The following is a 23,488-nucleotide window of genomic DNA, read 5'->3' as shown; positions in this document are numbered from 1 at the left end:
TCACCCCATCAGAAGCCTTTGATCTGGTTTCTTTTGTTGAGTCAAAGCAGTGTGTATGTGTGTGTGTGTGTGTGTGTGTGTGTGTGTGTGTGTAGTTTTAGACACAAGAAGAGAAATGAACTGAAGAGCCAAATAGGGTCTAAAGTCCCTCCTGCCCTGACTTCCCTTATTACTTTAGCCCCAGACTTTTGAAATCAAAATTTGTAAAAATGGACTAAGGGTCTACCTTTAGTGGGGAGAAGTAGTGGGAGTCTTTACTCTGTTGTGTTAACTTTCTGTCTCCCCAACAAAATGCCTGAGATAATCAGCTCAGAAAGAGAAAAGGTTATGTTGGCTCATGTTTTTGGAGGTTTCAGTCCATGATTGGTTGGCCATATTACTTTAAGACTCTGGTGAGATAGCCCATCATGGTGGGAGCGTACAGAAAAGCAAAACTATTCTTCTCATCATGAGCCAAGGATCAAAGAGCATGAGGAGGGGGCACTATCCTTGTCAAAAACCTAATGACACAAGAGCATCCCACTCGGGAGGTTCCACCACTTCCCAATAGTGCTGTGTGGGAAGCCCGGCCTTTGACGCCTGAACCTTTGGAGCACACTTAAGACTTGTGTTTTTTAAAAATAAGACTAGTTTACTAGAGGGGAAAAAAAAAGATTCTATAACAAGCCAGAATTCCAGACCAAAGATGATTCCTAATGCCTTACCCCCTGGCACCCGAGGGTGAGCTGCTTTTATAACCAGAGAGACAGGGAGTAACATACAGAATCAATCTGTTGGTGAAGTCTGCCATTTGCCTTATTTGGGCAAATCATAGCAGCCTTCAATCTGGAATTGGCTGAGGGGTTGGCTGCTGGTTTTGGCTGAGACTCGGTTGCTTAGCTACCATAGTTTTAGGTTATATGAAACCTTCTTGCACATCAAGTTAATCTGTAGTTTACTATATACGAAGGCCCCTTTGGGTCAGAGTCAAACACAGAGGTTGCTTATGGCCAGCCTGTCACCCTGCATACGTGTATCCCCCCTGCCCTCAGAATTTAACAGGAGTAATCACTTCCCCTGTGCCCATGCCGGTGCCCATTGTTGTGCCCCTTCATGACAGAGTGGCTCACAAAGGAGAGGCCCAGGACAGAGGGCATTCAGAAGGTACTCATTAAAAACTCAAGGTTCAGCAGTACCATCTCCCTTGACCTGGGAAGATAACAGGGGATGCTCAGCATCCCAGGACCTCCCTATGGAAGCTCTTCATATCCTTGTTGGTACATTGTTCCTCTTTCCCTGCTAGGAACATCTAGCACCTTCCAGGTGAGGTTGGGACAGACAGTGTATGCACCTGCCCTTGAGAAGTACTCCTAAATCCTTAAACTATAATCAAGATCAGCCCTTAAATTATGATCAAATCTACTTCCTGTTTAAGGGCGACTAACTGTAAAACATAAGAATGAATATTACAGAGGATGAATTATTTGTATTAAAAATAAATATATTCAACTATGCATTTCTCCTGGAGACAGCGACTGCTGCGGGGCCTAGGGTCTACCTTCCGGAGGCGCAGCAAGGCCCACAGGGAGCGGTATATCGCCTCGGTGCAGGATTCCGCCCCGTCGCCACGAGAGAAGTCGAAGAAAGGATTCTATTTTGCGAAGCTGTACTATGAAGCTAAAGAATATGATCTTGCTAAAAAATACATATCTACATATATTAATGTGCAAGAGAGGGATCCCAAATCTCACAGATTTTGGGGTCTTCTCTATAAAGCTGAAGAAAACACAGTCAAAGCTGTTGAATGTTATAAGCGTTCAGTGGAATGAAACCCAACACAAAAAAGATCTTGAGTTGAAGATTGCAGAATCACTTTGTAAAAATGATGTTACTGATGGAAGAGCAAAATACTGGGTTGAAAGAGCAGCTAAACTTTTCCCAGGAAGTCCTGCAATTTATAAGTTAAAGGAACAGCTTTTAGATTGTAAAGGTGAAGATGGATGGAATAAACTTTTTGACTTGATTCAGTCAGAACTTTATACAAGACCTGATGATGTCCATGTGAATTATACCACTAGTGGAGCTGTATCGATCAAGTAAAAGATTGAAGGACGCTATGGCCCACTGTCATGAGGCAGAGAGGAACTTAGCTTTGCGTTCAAGTTTAGACTGGAATTTGTGTCTTGTGCAGACCCTTACGGAATATCTGGAGTCTTTACAGTGTTTGGAATCTGATAAAAATGACTGGCAAGCGACCAATAAAGACTTACTTCTGGCTTATGCTAACCTTATGCTACTTACACTTTCCACCAGAGATTTTCAAGAAAGTAGAGAATTACTGGAAAGGTTTGATAGTGCTCTTCAGTTCTGTGAAATCCTCTGTAGGTGGAAATGATGAACTGTCAGTTACTTTCTTAGAAATGAAAGGACATTTCTACGTGCATGCTGGTTCTCTGCTTTTGAAGATGGGTCAGCATAGTGATGTACAATGGCCAGCTCTCTCTGAGCTGGCTGCATTGTGCTATCTCATAGCATTTCAGGTCCCGAGACCAAAGATTAAATTAATAAAAGGAGAAACTGGACAGAATTTACTGGAAATGATGGCCCATGATCGTCTCAGCCAATCAGGGCACATGTTGCTGAACTTAAGTCGTGGCAAGCAAGATATTTTAAAGGAGGTTGTGGAATCTTTTGCCAATAAAAGTGGACAGTCTGCCCTGTATGATGCTCTGTTTTCTAGTCAGTCACCTAAGGAGAGATCTTTCCTTGGTAGTGATGATATTGGAAACATTGATGTACAAGCTCCAGAGCCTGGTGATTTGGCTAGATATGATGTTGATGCTATTCGAGCACACAATGGTAGTCTTCAGATGTTGAGAGCCATGGCCGGGTCAAGATGGTGCCTGGCATTTTGCCAGAAGGGGCAGCTCCTGCTGCCTCGGGTGCCCGCTACTTTTGAGTTCTCGCGGAATTCCCGTTGAGTTCGCGTGGATTCTGGAATAAACTTTGTTCCTGCTTGAATCTACGAGTGGCTCGTGACCTCCTTGTTATTTGTGCCCAGCCAGACTGCGGCACATTTCTAATACACTATCTTTCAACATTTATATTCATCCCTTGCTATCTTCAAGAGGTTGGTTCCAGGATCCCACTTGGACACCAAAACCCATGGATGCTTAAATCCCTTATTTAAAACTTCATAGTATTTGAGTATATCTACACACATTCTCCTATATTCTTTAAATTATCTCTAGATTACTTAAAATATCTCTAAATTACTTAATATAATGTAAATGCTATGCAAGTAGTTGTTATGCTATATTGTTTAGGGAATTCTAGCAAAAAATAAAACAGTCTGTACATGTTCAGTACAGACAAATTTTTTCTTTTAACTTTTTTTATATCCAAGGTTTGTTAAATCCTCAGGATGTAGGACCCACAGGATATGAAAGGCCAATGAACTGACCATTCCTGGTACCCTGGACCTCCAAATCCGCAGTCTCCCACAGGTGAATCTGAGGCATTCCAACACATGAAGGTGGAGGTATCACCAGACTTACTTCTGCACAGAATGAGCCACACCCCAAATGCTTATCTGGCATGGAGGCAGGGTGACCAGAATGCAGGAAGGGCAGGGCCCAGGGAAAGGCTGGGAATATTGAACACCCATACCCACAATAACTCTGAGCACTGGACCATGTGCTTCATTCCTGAACTTCTGCCCCAGGACTACACACACCAAGTGGACGAGGCTCTGCCAAGTGACTCCAAGAGGAAAAACATCCCAGGCTACCTCCAAAGCTGCTCACTCCTGTCTAGTTCCTCCTGGGCCTCTTAACCCAGAAGTGTGAAGGAAGCTGGACCCACACCTCCCCTCAGTTCCCTGGGGCTGAAGAGAAAGGGAAGGAAGACACAGAGGTCTCCAAGTAACCAAAAAATGGTGCTGTGTTCTCAGCCCACCTCTGAACAGTAGGGGAATGGGGATGGATCAAGAGGGGTCAAAGGAACTACCCCAGCACCTGGAAGCTTCATTTGCCAACTTCTCTGAATATTTGCTATTTAAAAAAAAATAAAATGTTGGAAGGAAGGAAGGTATAAGGGATCAAATTTGTCCCTGAAAAATTAAAACATACTTGTTCTGTCCTACCCTTTGAGGCGGATAAACCATCCCTCAGCCATAACCATTGGGGGGCCCTGGCTCCACTTGGGGACACCCATTTGCCTTGCCAGTCAAAAGAAATCCCAACGTGATAATATTTGCCACTCCAAACACCAGTCCAACAAAAGACATCTTATTTTACACATCATTTCAAAACCATATTTTGTGTATGAAACATGGCCACTGAAATCCTGGAATTCCTGTGTTTCCAGATTGTGGCAGGTGGTTTTTCCAGGAAGGGGTGGGAGAGCATTCCTTCCAGTGAACTCTTACATTGATGTCCACTCTAACAAAACAGAAGATTATGTGAGTCAGTTTTCTGTTGTGACAAGATACCTGAGGTAATCAATTTTTAGGGAGGAAAGATTTATTTTGGCTCATGGTTTCAGAAGTTTCAGGCCCTGGTTGCTCCACACCCATCACTTGGGGCCCGTGTTGGCACAGTACCTCATGGCAGGAACACAGGACGGAAGAGTTCTGATCACTTCATGGTGTCCAGGAAGCAAAAGAGAAACAGGAAGGGGAGGGAGGGGTCCAAAGAGAGGGGTCCCATCATCCCCTTCCTGAGCCTGCCCCCAATGTCCTAACTTCCTCCCACTAGGCCACACCTCCCAATAGGGCTGTGGGCTGAGGACCGAGCCTTTAACACATGTGTCTTTGGGGGATGTTCAATATCCAAGCTATCACTAGGGTCTCTTGGGTTGCTAAGAGGAGGGATCTGGAATCCTCTGCCTGCCCCACTCCCTGCAGGGTCCCTATAGGATGCCTCTATGAACACCAAAGGAACAGGGACACTTCTGCCCTGCACCGACAGGGACATGTGGTCATGTGCTCTTAGTCTCGCTGACACCAAAAAATGGACATGGAGCCTAGCCCCAACCCCACCCCTAGTTCATCACCTTGGTTAGGGCAGATACACATCACATAGTGTCTGAACTGACTCTGGGGGTCCCCGAAGGAAAGACAAGACCTTAAACCACCGAAGGACACACTGAGCCAAGGTTTTATTGAGCAGAGGCACTGCCCCTCCTTCTCACAGCTTCCTGTGGGTCCTGGATCCCCAAAGGCCTCATTGCTCCTCACAGTTGTCTCTCAACCCCACTCTCTCACCCGAAGCAAGTATCTAGAATAGTAAGTTACTTCTATGTGACATGGGGACAAAAAATGCATCTTCTTTTATTCAGTATATTCATCAACATCAACACCGTTCATAGACATTTGCATTTTTCATAAGAAAGCCCACATTTGAAATATGGGCTCTTGGTTTTAGGTGAGGGGCTTTGGTGACTGTCAGAGAATTAAATCGAGGCTTGAATCCACAGGCACAGAGCCCTGGAGACCCATGGAAGGCTGCAAGGGAATACTTTTGCAAGATGGAAACCCCTCTCAGTGCATATATCTTCTGAGATGCTGTTCCACTGGCACCTTCTCCAGCATCTCATGGAGCTTGTTACTGTGCAGTCAATGAAGAAAGATTCCTTTTCCAGGCTGGGTCAGACTTTCCATGAATTAAGCATAGGGAGGCCTAATTACATGTCATTTGATGAATGCCTGGGCTGAACTAGTCTAAGGGTACAGAATGATAACCTCATCAACATCAAGACCAGAAAGCATGAGCCCTCTGGCCCTGTGGCCTCAGTGCTGTAGGAATATCAGAGGGAAGTTGTACATTTCCCCACTGACAGAGTTTCAGGGAGCCTCTGCCTGGACAGAGTCACCCTTGCTGCATCCTGGATCTGTCTAAAGTCACCACAAGTAGGAAGTGCCACAGAAGAAAAAATAAAAGGCTCAATGTTATGGTTGCCTTAGTCAGTTGACTAATCTGCAAACTGAGACCAAGGTAGAAAGTCGCTCATTATTCATTTATTAAGTGCCTGCCCTGTTTACTGTTCTAATACTTGGGGAATCGGTAGAGAAGAAGATGGTATCATTTCTATGTCCGTATCTCAATGTTCTCTCCCAGAGACAAGTGACTTTAGCCCTATCCTTCTGAAAGCACTTCTGGAATGACCTATGGGTAAAGAAGTGATAACATTATTATTCAGACAAAGATAATTTTGAAAGAGAAAACAACGACTAGTAGTCAAACATCCAGGATGGTGGGCACGAACAAGGACTGTCTTGAGCAAATCAGTATTGGACAGTTCCATCAAAGGGTTTATGCATGTGTGTATGTGTGTGTGTGCGCGCACGCACACACACACATGTTCATGTATCACAGGGTTTTAGAAAGCCTTTTGCAACCTCAAAAACTCTGCATTCCATTTGTGCCTGATTTTTATCAAGGTGCAAGTGTTTTAATCCCACAGTCAGAAATAAGGCTTCTGGCATGTGAAAGCTGTCAGATTCAGAATGGAGTCACCCATGTCAAACCCTGACAACTGAAGCCAGGAAAGGTCAGGGAGGGCTCTCAGCTCAATTTTCCCAATAATGGGCTGTCACAGGACAGCAAGCAGCACAAGAACTGTTAACCACTTATGCACAAATACTTGCCTGACTCTCGCTTGACTCGCGCTGTCTCGCAAGCCCAATCCAATGAAGCAGCCTGCTCTACCTTGTAAGGCTATTTTTGCTTAATAACGGATGTTGAAACTGCCAACTATGACCACAATAGGGGCTTTATGTAGTAACTGCTGCTCAACATCAGAGCCTGCTGGCTCCCACAGGCACCAAGAGTGCCAAGGAAATTTCTTTCAAAATAACTTGTGGAGATTCCTCTGTCCTAATAAAACTGCAGTCTTTTCTTCGTTCTTCAGACAAACTAGAGGCCACCCTGGCCTGTGCTTGTATTTTTCCAGATGCAATCCTATTCTCTGTTTATTCCAAGTAAAAGTTTCTTTATTGAAGACTCATCTCTAAATTTTTGCTTGACTTTGACTAATGTATATACTCCTCCTGGGAGAGGTCAAAACTGATCTGACTTCATGCTGATGGATCAGGCTTTGATTGGCAGTGTTGGGAAAGAGATGAGGCCAGTCCAGAGGAGAGAAATGCTACAGAAACACGAACTGATATCTGAAGACAAACCCCATCCCTTTCCACCTCTCAGTGTACCCATATGTATAAGGTCTCTACCTCCTGCTGTGCTTTGGATATGAGGTGTCCCCAAAAGCTCCTGCAAAATTATTAGATTATGAGAGCTATGATCTAATCAGTGGATTAATTCATTTGATGGATTAATAATTTGAAAAGTGGTAACTGTAGGCATATGGGACATGACGAGAATATGGATCGCTGGGAGCATGCCCTTGGGGATTACATCTTGTCCCCCTGGCTTATCAAACATGGCATGTCCTGGCATCTGAGCCCGGCTGGCCTCATTCCCTTCGGTCCATGCAGGCCTGGGGTACCTGGCACTCTCTCAGCTCCCAGGTTGTTCCTTTGTACCTGAAGTCCACTAGAAGTGGAGAGAGGCCACCTGCAACAAGATGCTTCTTCTTTAGCATGATGTATGTTAACCTCTGCAAGCTTGAAAAAATAAAAAGGCCTGGGAAGAAATAGGTTGCATGTAAAGCACGAGTGGGTAACTGGTTTGTGTCAATGGAAGAAAAGCATAGTTCAGCAACAAACCTTTTAGAGCTTAAAAAAAAACCTTGGCCAACCACCCTCTTTGTCCTGTCAGCTAAACAACCGATGTCCTGAAAGAAAAAGGGGACAAATAATCCAGTGAAAATAAAAGAGGAGCAGTTAGAGAGAACTCCAAAACCCAAAGGTTCAGGAAAGGAACTAATGCTACTATGATTATCAATATTATTTTTTTATTTGTACTGAGTTTAGGTTTTAAAAAAGGGTCACACCACAGAAAAACATTAGCAACTCCCACTATAATCTTTCTCATGAGATTTTTTAAAAATTTTATATTGGTGCATTATAATTGTACATAATAGTGGAATTTGTTGCTACATACTCATAAATGAACACAACATAATTTGGTCAATTCCACTCCCCAGTAATTCCCCCTTCCCTCCTCTCCTCCCAGCCCCAGTCCCCTTCCTCTACTCTCCTGGTCTCTATTCTAAATTCATGAGATGCCCCCCCACTTTTTTCTCTCCATTTTCCACGTATGAGAGAAAACATAGGACCTTTGATTTTTGACGTCTGGTTAAATTCTCTTAATATACTCTCAAGTTTCATCCATTTTTTCTACAAATGACATAATTTTGTGTGTGTGTATGTGTGCACCAGAAATTGAACCTAGGGTCACTTAACCGCTGAACCACAACCCTAGCCCTCTCTTTTTACTTTTTATTTTGAGACAGGCCTCACTAAGTTGCTGAGGCTGGCTTTAAACTTGTGATTCTCCTGCCTCAGCCCCACAAACCACTGAGATTATAGGCATGCACCAGCATGCCAAGCAATTTTGTCCTTTTTTTATGGCTGAATAAAATGCCTTTGTGAATACAAACCACATTTTCTTTATCCTTTCAGTTATTGACAGAAATCTAGGCTGGTTCCACTACTTAGGTATTATGAACTTTATGGCTATCAACAGGGGCATGCACGCATTACTGTAGCATGCCGACTTTAATCCTTTAGGATAAATCTTGAGGAGGGGTATAACTGGGTCATATGGTGGTTCCATCATCACTATTCTTATTAACCCTTTTGCATGTGCCTCACTCAAGGTCAGGGCCTGCTCAAGAGGTCATACACCCAAAGATTCATTGAGAGGGAATATAAAGACCTGGCCATTTAGACACAACTCAGGAAAACTCCAAGGGATTATTCCAGTTCCAGAGCACTATCTCTAGTCCTACATCACAGTTCTGTGTGCATCTCCCCCTTTCCATGGATATGGACCCCTAGAGCACTGCTTAGGAAATGCCTACATGTCAGAGTCCACTTATCAGTGGCCCTAACCTGTAACAGAAGGCACTCAATAAGTAATAGTGAATGAATATACTCACATGGAGTGTGTGTGTGTGTGTGTGTGCCTGTTGGTGTCTGTGTGCATGTATCCATATATTATGCAAAAATCAATTTATGCATGCCCATGCATGTGTATACTTCATCTGTACATGTATGTGTGTCCATGTGTGTATACACACTGTCTCATCTCATGGTCAGGAAAAGTTTGGGGTCCCTTGAAAAGAAACTGGCAAATACTTGACTAGCATGAGAACTTCCCTGTATAATTCATCCTGGAAATCCAGCAGCTTCAGAAATAAATTTAAAGATTTCTATTATAAAGAAATCCCCACCTCCCAGGAAACATCCATCACAGTAAACCTTCAGCATCTTACATCTTGTTTCAGAACGGCTCATTCCCACAGCAGCTGACCTGACCTGAAAGGAGACACTCTCACAGCACATTTCTGGCTTGAAATTGATGTGAAGATTGATCAGGGGACATCATTGCTTATATTTAAGCTTTGTGGAAATAAAAGTGGCCTTTCAGAGCCCGACTTAATCTATACCCTTGAGAAGTGGCAGCTTCATCTTAGTGCTGCAGGCAGATACTCAGCCAAAAAGGAATTTTCTCCAGCAGCCTTCTTCCTAGAGCTCCACCCCAGGTGTCCTCTATGGGCATCGATGGGGGAGCAGCCTGGAAGAGGAGCTCACCCCCGAGAAAGGGAAGAGCCCACTGCTGTCACATAGACTCAGAATGACACAGCATTTGGGGAGCAGCATCCTGATTTCCCAATAGAACATTCTGCAGACCCCATCTCCGGGGTCCTGTCAGGAATAGCCCCAGACCCCTCACCAGCAGGTAGAGCTGACCCTTGGCCTGTGCCCATTGCCCCAACCAACCTATACAACCAATATGGCTAGTCAATGGTGCCCCAGCCTCTACAGCCCTACACTGGGTACTCATCCAGCTGTGTCCTCAAAGAAGTTGTAGGCCCAGCTGGACAGCCCAGGGAGGGAGACATGGGACTTTGCAAGCACAGAGAAAAAAGGTAGCCAAGTCAGCTTAGGTGTCCTTTCCTTAAGGAAGGGACATCTCTCATGATGTCAAGGGTGTCTCTCATGTCAAGGGACATAGATCCTGAGAATGATGCAATTGGGTGAAGGTAGGAACAATGATGGCGAAAGACCAGACAGAAAGGGGCCCTTGGTGGGGGAACCATGAGGGCGGCTAGTGTGTTTGGAGTGTAGAGGTCCAGATGGCATAGGTTGAGGAATCGGACTGAAGAGGGAACAGACGGCAGAGACCCTGGGGGTCCTTTACCTGGATTATTCTGTCCAACTCCTTTTATCTGCACAATGCATCAAACAGAGCAGTGCACACTCCTGGTCCTTCTTGCCAGAGCATCTGCCTGCTCTCTGGGACACCTGTCAACTGCTGATCGGCCTAATTCCATGTGATCTTTCTTTCCATTCTACATCCCAGGAGAAGGATTGCTATTGCAGTAGGAATCATTTAAAAAAAAAAAAACCCACACACACAAACATAGATTTATCTTAATGGTTAAAGTTCACTCTCGGTCTTAAAATGCAAGTTTTGCCATCAAATGAAAGTAGAAAATCATCCTTCCATTATTTCTACTGTGTTAACAAACCACCTAAATCATACTGGCTTAAAACAACACAGGAACCTCTGGTTTGGACAGGGTGCAGTGGGATGGCTCCTCTCTGCTCCCTGAAGCTTTACTCGGGGAGATGAGTTAACTCACCTGAGGCTGGGACCCAGGGCTTCTGGATCCCTAGGGCTGGAATCTGAAAAGAACAAACTAGAAGTACATCCCCACTTTATGACTAAACTAAAATTCAATTGTCAATTTCATCACAGACTTTTTTTTTTTTTGTAATGAGGATTGAATCTAGCGCCATTTAACCACTGAGCCACATTTATTATTTTTGAAGCAGTGTCTTGCTAAGTTGTTTATGGCCCTGCTAAGTTATTGAGTCTGGCCTCAAACTTGCAATTTTCCTGCCACAAGTCACTGGGATAACAGCCAAGGGCCACTATGCCCAGCTCACCATAGACTTTTGGTTGAAGCAGTCCCAAATGCCTGTGTGGAGCGATGGAAGGACATATACATTTGACCGCTTGATGGCAGGTGGCAATATTCTGGAAAAGTGTATGTGATGGAAAGTTTCTGTGAAGCCCATATTTGGAGTATGGTCCACCCGTGGTGTCATTCTAAAGAACGCCAGGAGAGGCATAGATCCCAGTAATTCCTCACAGCACGTTCTCACTCTTATCTGTTCTACCCATCCCTTATGCCACCAGACTGTGACTCTGAAATGCTTAAAATATGGGATCTAAAAACATGTATGATGGTGTCAGGAACACATTTGATGGATATGGTGCTAAAAGTACCTTTTAAGTGTTACTGGGTTCAGGTGGCACACATATTTCCAGGGATGATACTTTCATCCTTCTTTGCTATACACTAACTAAAACAAGGTGGACCTCGTGGTACTAGGCATAAATGCTCTGGCTATCAGCCCCTAAAAACTGGTCTAGTAGATTGAAAATTGTGGTGTCTTACATAACAAGGAGTCTGGATGTGGGCAGCTGCTGATGGTGGCTCAGCTGCACAAGGATATTTTCCTAGCTCCTATTCTCCATATCTAAATTGTCATTTTCATATCCTTTGTCTCACAGCTCCAATATAGCTGCCACTGTTCCACACATCATGGTCAATCACCTAGGCTAACAAGGGCAAAGAAATTTCTTCTCTCAATATTTCCTTCACAGTTGTATACTTTAAAGCTCATCAGCCGGAAATAAATCTCCTCTAGCTTTGAGGAAGGCTGGGAAAGTAAATTTCCAGAAGATGGAGTGGCACATCCATGGGCTTTCAGCCAGGGTCACTCTGCTAAAGCCAGGCAGTTAGTTCCATGACTCAAAATGGAATTTCCTCAACAAAGAAGAAAGGGTTGGGGGACCTCAGTTTCAGTAATTTGGAAGACAGTCATTTTTTTTAAATCTTCTAGTACCATCCCTGAAGTCCGAAATACTTTGTGCTAAGTGTGTATTCAAGAACAGTGAACTCTGCCTAGGATGGGGAAGAAAGGTAATCCTGTTTCTCCAGAAATTAGAGAGGGAGAGAGATTATGGAGGAGTAGGAATATAGGAAGAGAAAGAAACATGTTTGTTTTAAAAATAAGTCACTAGCAGAGCAGCAAGGGCTATATTCAAAGCATAAAGTGGGCCACTGTTACGATTACGCCTTCAATTTCCACATCATCCAGATTGTCCTATGTGCCTAATTAGGGTGTGTTGTGGAGTTTTTGAGTTTGGTTTTCTTTGCGGGGCCGGAATTGGTTTTGGTTTTGTTTTTGTTTTGAAGATTAAATTTTTCTCTATACTATAACCAATACCCAACCCAGAATGACATGGATGAAAAAATGAGCCTCTGTCTTTCTACAAATGACCATTTTTGCTCATGCATTCCTAGCATACCCATTGAAAGACTAGAAAACATTCCCTCCCTGGGTACAGGGCCATAGGAGGAGCAGCATCCTCATTGCAGCCAGCCCAGTGGCGCCCCCTGCAGGAAGAGGCTGCCAGGTATCTCGGTCTGGATTTCAAGTCATGGCGTGTTTCTGGATCCAGCAGAATGAATGGAAAAAAGCATGAGAGGAATTCACAAAAGAGGCCCTTAGGAAGTTGGTCATCTGACATAATCGGGTGAAAAACATCATTTAAAAAGAAGAAAAATAAGTCAGTGACAGAGGTAATGCCAACTTTATTTTCACAGGAAGTTTGAAAGTTAAGCCTGTCAGAGAACAAAATTGCAGCACTTTAGATTAAAGATTTTCACTGTTTCTTTTTCTTTTCCTAGAAACAGAGAACATTTTACACCATAAAATAAAATAAGTGTTCTGATGGGCGGAACAGAAGAGGTTGATTTTATAGACAGAGAAAAGCTAAAGAAATCAGCCATGAAGACAAAAAGTAGATTAGTCATGTCAACGTTACTTTCCTTGTAAAGAGGGGATAGAGAAACAGAACAAAAGGAAGATGGCTGATGAGTTAACATCAGGTTATTTTAGGTCCCTCCTTTTGTGTAAGGATTGAGGCAGAGAGAACTTCATTATCATGCATATTGAAACTGGCCTGTTTGGGAAATTCAACTGCTCCCTCTCTAATCAAGGCAGATGAAAAACTTAGTTTCATCTTGGTGAGAAACTTAAGCCAAATGACTTCATTTTTTATTTTAGCCTGAACTGTTGGAACCTGAGACAGTCACTTAGTCCAAAACAATGGCCTCCTGTAATTTTTGTTTAATAAGCACATATCATGCCCATATTCCTACCAGATCATCAGAAAGACTCTGTGAGTCTTACCCTTAAAGCTACCTGAGAATGTAGAATTGTTCAATCAAATTCATCCTAAGTGGCCAATCAAGCCACCCAGTGGGGTCCCCTGGGATTTGGCACGTGAGCTGGCCCCAAGCAAGAGGCCCTGGCTGTGGAGATCTGGGTGAGCCTCGGGTGGAAGGGCAAGAACATCTACCAGTTCCACCCCTGAGTTCTGATGATGCCCCAGGCACTCCACAGGCTTGATGTCACTGCACGAAAGTGTCTGTGAGGCTTTCCCATCCTCATTTTAGAGACAGGAAACTGAGCACCCAGAGTTTAAGTGACCTTCCCAAGTCTCACCACGTGAGATCTTCTGCTCTGTTCTCCTGAAAATGATTCCAGTGGGTTTGGAGAGTGAATGTGTCTAAGGTGACTCAGGTGGGGGCAGTAGGATAAGAGAACAGGTTCTGTGACCCAGGGAGCCTGCCTGTGCTGTTCAGAGGACATGCTCCTCAGGAGGTCCAAGGCAGGACTCTGGAGTGGGGACGCCTAAGGTCACTACAGTTTAGGGAACCTGAGCTCAAGGTTGTCTACAGCCACTGAAGGGCCCAGGGACAACTAGAAGTGAGGGATGAGAGTGTTTGTGCCAGGTTTTCCTCATGGGAGAACAGGAGGAATCCAGGGAAGATGGGGAGGAGAGAGTGGCACAAAGTGGTCCACTTCATGCTTTGAATAAGGCCCTTGCTGTTCTTATTTTTAAAACCACATGTTTCTTTCTCTTCCTCTCCCTTCCTCCTCCCTATTCTCTGGGGAGGCAGGATTACCTTTCTTCCCCATCCTAGGCAGAGATATCTGCCCTGGAGCACACACTCACCACAGGAATGAAGTAATTCAGACTTCAGAGATGGCACCCAAAGATTTTTTTTTTAATTTTTATTGTTGGTTATTTAAAACATTACATAGTTCTTGATATATCATATTTCACACTTTGATTCAAGTGGGTTATGAACTCCCATTTTTACCCCGTATACAGATTGCAGAATCACATCAGTTACACTTCCACTGATTTCCATATTGCCATCTCGTGTCTGTTGTATTCTGCTGCCTTTCCTATCCTCTACTATCCCCCCTCCCATCCCCTCCCCTCCCCTCTTCTCTCTCTACCCCCTCTACTGTAATTCATTTCTCCCCTTGTTTTTTATTTCCATTTCCCCTCACTTCCTACCCGAAGATTTTTAAAAAGACTGTTTTCCAAATTAACAAGTGAATTACAACTCTGAAAAAACACCTGGAATGTAGTCTTCAAACATCCTCTTTAAAAAACCCCTGTTCCCCCTGATGGGGAAAATCACAGCCTCTGAGACAGGATTCCCCTGCATTTCTCCTTGCTAGCAAAAGCAATAAACTTTGTTTTTCCTCCCCCCCACCCTCACCCCCCCACCCCCCCCACCGCCTCAAAACATGTCCTTGTTATTGGATTAGCACTAGAGACAAGGACCAAGCTATCAGCAACGAATTTGGGGACCCAGGTGGAATCTGAGAGCAGCCCCCACTCCAGATTTCTTGGACAGGCCTGGCTCTCCAAGGAACCCCACTTCCATTATAAGAATGCAAAGTGGCTGGGGAACTTGTTGAGAGCCAACTTCTGGAGAGTTAGGGGATGGGTGAGTTTGCCTCTGGTTGAACTAGATGAGCCGGTCCTTGTCCTAGATGCCAATCCAATAATGAGGACACAGTTTTGAGAAAAAAGAAAAAAAAAAAGTTTTATTGCTTTGCTAGAAAAGGAGAAATGCAGGGGACTCCTGTAACAGATGCTGAGATTCTGCCCATCCTCAGGAACAGGGGACTTTTATAGGGGTGATTCAAAGGCTCCATCCCCTGAGTTCTCTGTTGGAGTTGTAATTCACTTTTTAATTTGGGAGATAGTCATTTCTGTGATCTTCTGGTATCATCCCCAAAGTCTGGATTCCTTCCTTCCTGTGGTGGGTGTGTCCTCAGAGACAGAGAACACTGCCTAAAATGGGGGAAGAAAAGCAATTCTGTTTCCCCCACTAGGGAGGAAGAGAATGAAACATGTCCATTTTAAAAATAAGTTGCACTGGCAGAGTAGCAAGGGCTCTTAAAGTGGACCACTGTTACCCAGGGAAGGCCAGGTTCGGTGTCGGCAAACAGGGGCAGAAAGAACATCATATAAAAATATTTCAGCCTGTGTTCATGGTAACACAAGAGCTCTTCAGAAAGAGGAGTGCTTTGTGCTGGGATGCAGAAGCACTTTCATCTAGGGAAGGAACAAAAGAAATGAGAGACAGGGGAATGAACTGACTCCAAGCCTTCAGCTGAGCCTGGATGGGGAAGTCCAGACACGCCTTGGACAGTACATTTGCCCTGGCTTTCCTACATTCAAACCCCCCATATCCACTAGCCTGCAACCTAGAAAAGATAAAGACTCTGTCATGGCAAGTGTGTGCGGGAACAAAAGGAAAATTTCCCTCACCTCTGAAATTTCACTGGGATGAACTGACAATAGACAGATTAACAGGAGATCAGACACAGAAATGGATCCGTGTGCACAAGGGAGAATACCAAGAGTGTGATGACCAGTGCAGATGCTTCTACACCCTTCTTCATTAAGGGCAAAAAGTGGGTGGGGAAATGTTAGAAATTTGAGACAGTAAATTATTATCAAAGATAAAGAATGGACCTGGAAGACAGAAACTAATTTATAAGTGGTTTTTTGTTGTTGTTGTTGTTGTTGTTGTTGTTGTTTTGGTTTGTTTTGAATTTCAATGAGAGACAGACATAATCTTGTAACCAAAGTCCATCCAGGTGTGAGACTCCTTAGTATTTCGTTTGTGAAAGATAATGAGATTCAGGGGTGATGGAAGATTATTGTTTCCTCTAGTGGGTCTGGTCTGAGTGCAGATAAAGGAATAGCAGACCCAAGCCTGTTCCAGCATCTGCATACCAGGGTGCCACATTCGGGGTTAAAATTCCTGGACTTCTTCAGTGCCCAAGGCCACATGGCAGTAAACAGAGGAGTCATAATGGAAGTACTGAGTAAGAATCATGACTTCCAGCCTCTCAGGGTGAAGACTCTTCATCTCTGCTCTGTTCCTGGAACCCAAGCCCCTGGAGCATGTCTTATGGATAATGCTGAAATTCTCAGCCCTCCCTGAACCCCAGTGACCAGCACCCAAGACCTTCTGTGTAAATGGCCTCCACTGGAGAGCTAAGGATTCAGATGATAAGATACAAATCCTAGGCTTGTTATTGACTAACAATCTCCGGGGCAGAAACAGGAATCTGCTTCTAACAACTTACTCTTCTGGGGGTCAGGGGACAGGGAAGACAAGAGCATCAGACCAAGAGTGGGCAATCATGAGATGCAGTGGAGAGGTTTGTGAGAAAGAGACAGAGAGGGCAGACAGGGCAGGTCCATAAAGACTCGATTACATGGAGCAGGTGAATGGTGGCTTTCAGGAGCCATACAGTCCAATTTATCTCTTTGATCCATAATGACAAAGCAGAAATGAAAACTTCCCTCTCTTCTTTTTAAAAATAAGCTTTCCTCTGTGCCCGGTCAGAAGCACCCAAAACAACACAAGGTTGGCAACCGAACAGAAAGTGCCATCCACCACCATTGGGAGGGGCCCCCAGCACTGCTGGAGCGTTTGCTGCTTGGCCCCTATCTCCATGTCCATTACTGTAGCTGCAGAGTATGTGACCACAGCAGATATCTTTCCTCTGTACACATGTGTGTCAAGGAAGGAAATTAAAATGGAGCAATATTGGCTCAGAAAATTAAAATGGAGTCATAGATTTCATTAGCTCAGGCCTCAGGCAGCCTGCAGCTGAACCTTTAAACTGGCCTGTAGACATGCCCACCACCACCACAGCCACAGGCAAGATGAACTTTGGACTGGGCCAAACTAGTTTTGTGAAACATTGTTGACCTCTACTGACCTCTTCCGCTATGGACCAAACTACCTGGAGATTGAAATAGCGCCCTTTCCATACTAGACCACTTATCTTTTACCATCACCAATCATTATTCCTGACTAAAATGTGATATGATTTCTGACCCCCATTGCAGCATAAAGCTAAAAATACAGCCCCCGTTTTGTGAGACTCTAGAGTGTATTCTCAAGACTGCTTGGATCTGTGTTTTCCTGGATTTCAATCCTCAGTAGCCCTAGGTAAATATAATCTTCTTTATTCTCAACTAGGTGGATTTTATATATTTTCAACATATGTTAATTCTTTCCTTTTTTCCAGGACATATTGTCAATAAACTAACGCACATTTTATCATTAAGGTAAACACAAGGAGGAAAAAAAAAAACCTCCCGTAGGTCTCTCATTAACTTGACATGCAATTTTCTTTTAAACTTCCTTGTGAAAAGTAGAGCAACATTTGATCAGAAAAGGAAAAATAGAGTGGGAGCTGGATAGGGGAGGAGAATTTAATCTCTCATCTCTCTCTTCCCTCTGTGCCATTGGAGTTATAATAAGTGGCTATAAAAGCTGATCCAGCTTTGGGGATCAGCTTGTCAGGGGAGTGGTGGGTGGATATAGCCTGTGCAGTTCCCTGGTTTAGTGCAATCACAGCAGCCAATGATCTGGGAGCCGTGAATTATGGCAGGGGCACTGTGGATCAATGAATGTTCCAAGACTGACCCATAAACAAAAGAACGGTACGCCTCCCACACATCGATGACACCGTTTTTCAAAAGGATGTCGATGGTGTGGTGGCTGATGAATGCAAGCTCGTTCTGAAACTTACCTGTGTCTGTGGAAGCCCCGGTCACTGTGTTCTGGAACTTCAGAGCACCATTATGTTATATCTGTGATATTTTCTTGATATTTAAAAAAAAATGCTCACAAAGCAAAGTGATGAGTATTGAGATGATATCGTGGTGGCAAGCCAAGGACCGAGGAGGGGTGGACATCATTAGGGAATTTAGGGGTAAGAAAACTGATTTATGGCTCAATTGTGGAGCTGGTGACGTGATGAATATTAGTCAAAAGTCAGAGAATTGTACACCAGAAAGTAAGTGTTCATCGAATCATACTTAAGACATTTCATTAAATTAATACATATTAACTAGAAAAATTAATTCTATTTTTATTTATTTATTTATTTATTTATTTAGTTAGTTAGTTTTTCAACTGAAAAATTTCCTCCTGATATAGCAGGGGGAAATCAGTTCTGATTTTGATAGACCTGACATTTCTGAGTCATAAGTTGTACATAACCCAATTAACCCCTAAGGGTGCCCCAAAGTCTTTTAAATTAAGGCAAACCACTATTAGATATTCCTTCACACCTGTTAGAATGACTATTATCCAAAAGATACTTGATAACAATTATTGACAACTATATGGAGGAATGGAAGCCCTTGGACACTGATGATTGGGATGTAAATTAATGCAGCTCTTATGGAAAACAATGTGAATGTTCCTTAAAAGTTAAAAATAGAATTATCATATAATCCAGAGATCTTACTACTGGCATATATCCAAAGGAAGCAAAATCCGTACATCAGAGAGATACCTGCATTCCCATGTTCATTATTACAGCATTGTTCACAATAGCCAAGATCTGGATGAACACAAGAATCTATCAACAGATGAACGGAAAAGAAAATGTGGTATATATACAAGATGGACTACCATTCAGCCGTAAAAAAATAAGAATAGTCTGTCATTTTGCAACCACATGAATGAACCTAGAGGACACCATGTTCAGTGAAGTAAACCAAGTGCAGAGAGACAAAGACTGAATTACATCATTTAAATGTGACATCTAAAAAAGTTCGTCTCATAGAAGTAGAGACAATAGTGATCACCAGAAACTGGGAGAAAAGGTGGCAGAGAAATAGGGAAATGTTAAATAAAGGGTGTTAGGACTCAAATATGAGGTATCCTCCAAAATCTCCTGTATATCCAGAGATCAAATGATGAGATTATAAGAGCTGTAATCTAATTCTAGTTGGAATAACTAGGTGGCAACCATAAACAAGTGGGGAGGTGGGTCACTGGAGACAAGTCCTGGAAGGGTATATTTTCCCTGTGTTCTCATATTCTCTCTCTCTCTCTCTCTCTCTCTCTCTCTCTCTCTCTCTCTCTCTCTCTCTCTCTCCTCTTTTCTTCCCAGCAGCCATGAGAAAAGCAGCTTCTCTCTGCTATACCCTCTACCACAATGTGCTTCCTCCCCTTGGGCCCAGAGCAACAGAATCAGCTATCTATGGACTGGGATCTCTGAAATTGTGAGCCCCTAAATTTTCTCTCCTCTCACATGTTCTTGTCACATGTTTTGGTCACAGTGATGCAAAAGCTGACTAAAGTAAGAGTATAAAGTTAGACAGTAGAAATAAGTTCTGGAGATCTATTCTACAGTGTGGCGACTGTAGTCAATAATAATGTACTGTACACTTGGAAATGGCTGAGAGTAGATCTTAAATCTTTTCACAAGAAAATAAGCACATAAGGTGAATGGAGAGTTAATTAGCTTGACTGAATCACTTTGCAAATATATACATAGATCGAAATATCACATTGGGTGCTATAAATACATATTCAACTTTCATTTTTCAATAATATTTTAATAATGGGGCTGGGGATGTGGCTCAAGCGGTAGCGCGCTTGCCTGGCATGCGTGCGGCCGGGGTTCGATCCTCAGCACCACATACCAACAAAGATGTTGTGTCCACCAAGAACTAAAAAAATAAATAAATAAATATTTAAAAATTCTCTCTCTCTCTCTCTCCTCTCTCACTCTCTCTTTAAAAAAAATAATATTTTAATAAAACTGGAGGGGGAAAAAGAAGGTTTGAGACAGAGATATAGACCTACACACTTAATCTTCTTGATCTTCAGGTTCTGTCCTGCCTCATGGAGCAGTTACAGGCACTAAACAAAATGGCACCTATGTCACACAGTGACCTTTTGGCAGTTGCTTCCAGACTCCAGTTTCTCTCTCACTAAACATCTTAACTGCCTTTTGTGAGATCCATTTCCTCAGTGATCCTCCTCACTTCCTACTCTAGTCCCTGTGGTTCTAGGAATGGGAACCAACCCTACAGACTTGGTCCTAACCACCATGGTGTACACATAGCCCAGCTAGAGACAAAAATCACCAATGGCAACAATATGCTTGCAAGAGAAAAGGAAATTGCATCTTCTACCATGAGAATTCAGATGAAATTCTTTTTTGCTTGCCGTGAATGTAGAAGGTCACTCCCCAGGAGGTACTGGCAACCCTCTTGGGACCATAATGGGAGAGAGACTGCCTGAAAATGGAGCAGAGACATGAAGTGAGAGATTATGAATTCTGATCCAATTATTGGTATCTTGGGGCAAGCCTCACCTGGGTCTGTCAATGTACGGCTCAATTGAATGATCCAATAAGCATTCTCCATAATTTAAGACTGCAAAAGTGAGGCTTCCTCCTATATGCAACATAAAAATGCTGACCACCCCTTAACATTTGATAGAGGAGAGTACTAGTAAATGGCTGCATTATTATCATGGTTGTTTTATATTCATCTTCTACCCTGATATCTAATTAGAGAATCTAATGTATGCAGAATGGTCTGCCAGTTGATGGAGGAAGAAAAGATGAGTCCAATGTGGCTTAGTGGTGTGAAGATGACACAAAATACCTAAAAATTACAAGACAGTAAGGGGTAATGCCCAAGGAGTTTCAGAATGTTCCTCTGAGAATATAAATATCAGTCACAAAGAGCAGAGAGCTATTCTTGATAGATATTGCCTTTGACCTACATAACATTTAGACATAAGCAATGGAAGGAGTATAAAAAAGAGACATGGGAGACTCACACTTAGGACCTCCTCTTCACTTCCTCCTCCTCCTGCATCTCACCCACTTGAAAATCACTGCATGTCCAGATTAACTGTCCCTAGAAATGACCAGGCTGTCCCATTCACCTCCCAGAGAGAAGCCTGGGCCTCTGACTGTGTCCACGAGGACCAACCAACATCCTGATGGATTTGGGCTCCTCAGCCCAAATTCAGCTCTATTCTGGCCAACATTGGTTAACTCTGATCCAGATCAAGCCACATTCCCCACGCATTTCTCAGGGATCCAAATAAACCTTTCGAAGGTCTCCATGTGTGACTGGCTAATGGTTTATGATATCCTTTTCCTTTCTCCTCTTGGATGCCCAGATGCCTCAAGAAAGCACATCATGAGGCAAAAACCAGACATGATCACCAACACCTCTTAGATTTTTTTTTCTAAAACACCCATCCCAAAATAGAGGGAGAGGTAGATGCAGTGAACAAGAGCTTTCTTCAAACTAAACAACTTTCCACTGGGTGTGCAGGGGAGAGGCTTTGGGATCCCTCTACAGGGAAGGAGGTGGATCATGTGTAACTCATTCTATCAAGTGACTCCATGAGTTTCTGGCCTCCCTGAAGCCCAATCCTGTGGGCCTAATCTAAGGACCTTGCTAAGTCCTTGAAATGACCTTGGTGGTAAGGAAAGACTGGGCGTCGGAATTCCCTTTATAACCAGACGTGGGATTTCCCATGGTCTTAGGGGAAGGGTCTAAAACTAATGAAGTTGACCCATGGAAATTTTTACAATGCAGTATTTCCATGGATTAAGGTTCATGCCTGCTGCATGCTATGCCTTTGCCTCCGTACATCCTTTGTTTGGAGGGTAACATGTTCACCTAAACAGCCACTTCTCCTAGAGTGGACATTTCAGTCTGATAGCCTTGTTACTGAAAGCTTGATCCTCATTCCTGATGCCAATCCAATACAAAGACAAGGTTTTGAGAAAAGAAGTTTTATTGCTTTGCTAGCAAAAGAGAAACATAGGGATCTCCTGTCCTAGAGCCTGTGATTCTCCCCATCAGAGGGAGCAGAGGGTTTTTAAAGAGGCGATCCAAAGGAATCCTGTTTCCTGAGGTTAAAGAGGAAAGATTAGGGATATAAAATTGGGGAGGGGAAGATCAGGGAGGAGAGGATCAGGGAGGAGAGAAAAAAAAACATGTCTGTTTTAGAGCAGCAAGGGCTATATTCAAAGCATGAAGGGAACCATTCTTAAATTTCCCTACTGTCAATTTCTATCTTCCATTTCTATGGAAAAACGGGGTGACTACACCTCCAAGATGATTCCTGCTAAAATTGGGCAATGAAGAGGGTCTTTAGGGTGGAAGGTTTTTACTTTTTGTTGCTATTCTCTCTTCTGGAATTTGGTTGTGTAGTTGCAACAGAGACGTAAATGAAAAGCACATACACAAGTGAATGATGAGTGGGAGAAGAAGAAAGAAATGTCTGTTTTAGACCTGCAAGTGCTATATTAAAGGTTTAAAGTGGACCAATGTTACATCCTCATCTGCACCCATATAGAGCCAGGTCACAGGATAATCTAAAAGAAACTGTCAGGAATGACTTGGCACATAGAGGAGCACTTTCCCTCCTCTGCATCCTCCATTGTCAAGATGAATGTCCCAGGATACAACCTCCTTCCATAGGCACTCTGCTCATCTGGGACCTTCCCAGTTACAAGAATATCCACTTTTCAGAGCCCCTGAAGTCTCACAGCCTTCTCAGCACTTTTCCCCAATCAGACATTAAAGATGCATCCATCATAGGTTTTCATTTTGTTTTGCTTCCAACAACTGAAGTTGCCACTGTAGAATTTTCACCCATATTTTTTCCCAAGTGGAATTTTCCTCAGTCCCTCTAAATAAAAACAAAGGTGCTATCATGTCAATGCTATCATTGCCTCCAGTGCAAACCTTCCTCCACCCATCCTGGTGGCCCAAGGGAAATAGTGGAGACTGAAAACTCAATTGAAAACAAGTAGACCCCACCCGGAGCCCTACACGGTTGTCGGTGTGTTCCACACAGATACACCTAGGGAACTGAGAGACACTCAGGGATAATCCTGGATGAATAATCCAGGAGGGATAATCCAGGAGGCCTTCATTGGTTGCCTTTCCCTGGGGTCAATGACTGCTGGGGGAGGGTCCAGCTCCCCAGATTCAGCTCCTGTAAAGCAGAAGAGTGGACTAGTCACCTCGGTAGGCCCATTCGTCTCTGTGACCCCTTCTCCTGAAGGTGAATGTATGATGTGATGGGGAAACAGGCACTGACTTCATGAAGGTGCAGTGAAGAACCA

At 43.5% G+C, this 23,488-nt stretch overlaps 1 pseudogene; it reads left to right on the top strand.

Moving 5' to 3' along the window:
- Positions 1-1,490: 1,490 nt before the first annotated feature.
- On the top strand, positions 1,491-11,742 carry LOC113185832 (ranBP2-like and GRIP domain-containing protein 4 pseudogene; annotated as a pseudogene).
- Positions 11,743-23,488: the final 11,746 nt, after the last annotated feature.

This window comes from Urocitellus parryii, chromosome 6, assembly GCF_045843805.1.
Source record: "Urocitellus parryii isolate mUroPar1 chromosome 6, mUroPar1.hap1, whole genome shotgun sequence".
In the NCBI taxonomy this organism is placed as follows: Eukaryota; Metazoa; Chordata; class Mammalia; order Rodentia; family Sciuridae; genus Urocitellus; species Urocitellus parryii.
This window is presented reverse-complemented; position numbering and strand designations above follow the sequence as displayed.